This window comes from Maylandia zebra, linkage group LG2 (assembly GCF_041146795.1).
Source record: "Maylandia zebra isolate NMK-2024a linkage group LG2, Mzebra_GT3a, whole genome shotgun sequence".
Classification (NCBI taxonomy): domain Eukaryota; kingdom Metazoa; phylum Chordata; class Actinopteri; order Cichliformes; family Cichlidae; genus Maylandia; species Maylandia zebra.
In genome coordinates, this window is record NC_135168.1 from 13,504,631 (window position 1) to 13,508,263 (window position 3,633).

The following is a 3,633-nucleotide window of genomic DNA, read 5'->3' on the forward strand; positions in this document are numbered from 1 at the left end:
TTCAGTCTGTACATGTCTGTCTCTTTCACTCACAAACACGTTTTCAGATTCATGGATTCAATCAGTTGATGTTTGAAACTCTTCTAAATGATTCCTTGTAAACTTCTTCCTCTTCAGTCACAAACAAACAGGAAGTGATGTCACATGTGTTCCTGTCCACACAGCAGAATGAGTCTATTGCTGACAGTGATGTACAAACAGAGTGAGCATTTCTGAGGCCCAAAATAAACTGAGTAGTTCACTGAATGAACAATGGACTGTGAGCTCAGTTCCTTCATCATTAGTATGGATTATATATGTATATGTATTATATTAGTATCATATATATCAGGTGCTGCTGCTTTCAGTCATTGTGCAAATGTGCTGTTTGTAAGGTTGTAAAGCTGCAGTCAGCTGAGACTGAAGAAGTCACCTGATCAGTGAGCAAATGTTTCTGAAAACGTCCAGATGAACAGAATCAACCTTTTGGGATCAGCCAGCAATGCAGCATCATTGTTGTTCAGCTTCAGAGGTTTGCAGGAATGAACTGATGACCAGAAACAGCTGCAAAGTCCAAGAAAATACCAGCTGGAGTTCAGCTGCATTTGAAGAAGTCAAAGAAAAGTAAGGATGGCAAAGGGCGACGTTTTCTTCCAAAGAGCTGCAAACATGGTCGACGCCTCATTAGAAGAATCATCTGGACATTTGTGAGGAACTCTAACCAAGAAAGCAACGTCACACAGATCCAACAGACAGTTTCCATGACTGCAAGTGTTTAGTGGAAAAATGCTACATTGCATTATTGCATCCTCTCACCACAGGAGGCGCTGTTGGCACCACTGATTGCTGATCAGCTGTTCTCTGATGATCTGATTGATACTGTGAATAACGGGACTCACTGAACTCTGTGACACAGTGAAGATTACAGAGTTTAACTTCACCCTTTAAGACTGACCACAGAACCAAGTCCGCCAGAGCTTTTGTTATATTTTTACATGCTGTGGAGCCATTTGTGGGAGCATTTCAAGTTGCTATACATCAATACAACTCTTATAGCCCTAATTTTAATAATATGTGTGCATTAAGTCCATAGTAACTACATAAATTGCAAAAAAAACCTCTGCTCATCCATCTCTGTGTGTATCAGGATACATTTGGTTCATAATACACAGAAAAATCAGAGTTATTACCTGTAATAAATGTGAAAGATTCCTGCAGTGATAACCAGGCAGGACTGAAACACATCCAAGCTGTCACCACGGTAACAGCACCGCCCATCCACAGGTGAGGGGAGGAGCAAAAAGAGGGACTTTGACCATTTTATACTAAAAACACTCAACTAATGTTTCTAATATGAAACAAATAAGCCCACATTAATGTGAGCGTTTATTAAATAATAATAATGATGATTTCCTCCTGATCTCATTTCCACAGCAGAGAAAACTGTGGTGTATATTGAGGTGGAGGGTGTGGTCTGTGGCTCAGGTGTAGAGTGAGGGTGGGGTGCACCACAGCAGCATGCTGGGACTGCTGAGGGTGGAGGAGGGAGTGATGATGACATCAGAGCTGCAGCACAGAGACCAGTGAACACACAGTCTGTTCATCTTTGCATAGATACAATATACAGCACAATATTGAATGACAGACACGCTGTGGGAGCTTCCACAGATACACTGACGTCAGCATCCAGAGTCCTCCTGCTGCTCCCCCCTCAGAGCCCCGTGATCAGCACCAACACATTCAGTTAGATGACAGAGTCCAGCTGCAGCTAGAATCAGCTCCCCTCTGTGAACAACAGCACAGCGTCAGTGTTTCACACTCAGTGAAAGGAGGAAACAGCAGAAGAACACCATGTGTGCTACGTTTCCCAGGACACACTACAAACTGCACAAATACAGAGCAGCACGTGGAAGGACCTGGAGCTGCATTTACAGAGCTGCAGACAGCGTGATGTCCTGTATGGACAGGTGGAAGGAACCAAGTCCTCAGCTGGAACACTCGTGTTTGTCCACAGACAGGAAACACAGCAGGAAACTTCCTCACAGAAGTGCAGCTCATGGATAACACACTTCCTGTCAGTCAGAATGAGGCTGCAGCCAAACACAGAAAGGTGTTTTTGTCCAGATGAGCCCAGAGAAGAAACACGAGTGTTCACAGACATCAGAAGCTCAGAGAGGTGAAACATGAGGTTGGAGTCCTCGTCAGCATCCAGAAGAGCTGCTGTGAAACCCTGAGTACTCATGACAGACTCTGATGGCACAAACACATCATGATTCAAACAGAAAGACAAACATGGAGCTCCTGATCCTCCTGCATGAGAACAAGCTGACATGAGCGCTGTGTCTGAGAGTGTCTCCCTGTCACAGTGACAATAACACAGCTGCTGCTCACAGTCATTAAACTGACCTGAGGTCAGCTGTGCTCCTTACATATGAACCATGTGACCTCACATCAGTGCTGTGGATGACTGTAGTCATAGAAGAGTAGAGCTGTAGCAGGTGGTGTGAGGAGGAGGTGGTGTATTCTAGTTAACGCAGTACTGAAACACTCCAGCAGAGGGCGCTGTTAAGTCCTTATTGTAACACAGTTACTGTGTGCAGTTAGACTTCATACATAATCTGCACTTATTTCCATCAGACATGCTGTCAGTAAATGATTGGTTTCTATTGATTCTACTTCCTGTTGACTCGTTTGATGACAGTGAAACAATCACAGCTGATTGTGTGATGATGTAAACTGTCACTGTTACATTCAGTGTGTGTGACATAATGTTAGTGCAGGCTGATAACAGCCTGGTTCTGTTAGAAACACATGAACGTGTCCATAGATCAGTGTGTGTTTAACATGAGAGCTTCAGCCCTGCTGATGTGTTAAATAAAGACATGCAGGAAAACTGATGAGACTCTGAAATAACTCTTTATATTTATAATGTAACTCTGCATCAAAAGAACAACAAAGGATCCCAGACAGGTTTCTGTGAACAAAGACCATTCTGATGTTTCTGTGTTTCTAACACTTTGACATTATTAGTAAACAGACTGCAGTGAGCAGCATTTATAAAGAGCTTCTATATAAAGATATGACAGCTGTTTGACAAGTTTATCACTCTGTGTTTGGACCTGATCAGTCCAGCTGTTTACTTGAAACATGTTCATTTACCTGTTCTGTTATATTCATGTTCTTGTCTCTGTTGAAAACACATTTTAATGTCCCTCAGATTTTTCTCCCAGATGAATAAATATAAAAATGACACAAACTGACTGCAGCTACTTTTTGTCCTTTCTGTCAAAAACCTTCATGTGACTCATGAGAGACACGTTTCAGCTGTTTGTGACAGATCAGAGGCCAACAAGTCATTTATAACACTTTCCATCATTGTTTAAAGTTCTCAGTGTTTCTGTGTTGCTGCGTATAGGATCTCCCAGCATCATCACTGTGCTGTCCAATCATTGTGTGCGAGGTTACCCTTATAGTGCCATGTGTGTTTGCACAAAGAGAAGCATGTGTGTCAAATATAAATAAGCACAGAACAGAAACAGCTGCTCGTTTCTTCTGTTTAGAGTCAAGTTAGTGTTTTGTGTCTTTGTTTGAGGCCTGATGTCGAGCAGAGGTGTGTGTAACTGCACTGCTCTGTTATATGTGTGAAGTGTGTGC

The 3,633-nt window shown here is 42.6% G+C and overlaps 1 protein-coding gene across 1 annotated transcript in view; it reads left to right on the forward strand.

The window, feature by feature from the left end:
- LOC143413436 (NACHT, LRR and PYD domains-containing protein 12-like) overlaps positions 1-1,005 on the forward strand; it is a 56,878-nt gene extending 55,873 nt beyond the window's left edge. Inside the window, exon 7 of the mRNA XM_076876519.1 lies at positions 1-1,005. This exon is cut by the window's left edge and continues 589 nt beyond it. The gene's annotated coding sequence lies outside the window, so the exon portion shown is untranslated.
- Positions 1,006-3,633: the final 2,628 nt, after the last annotated feature.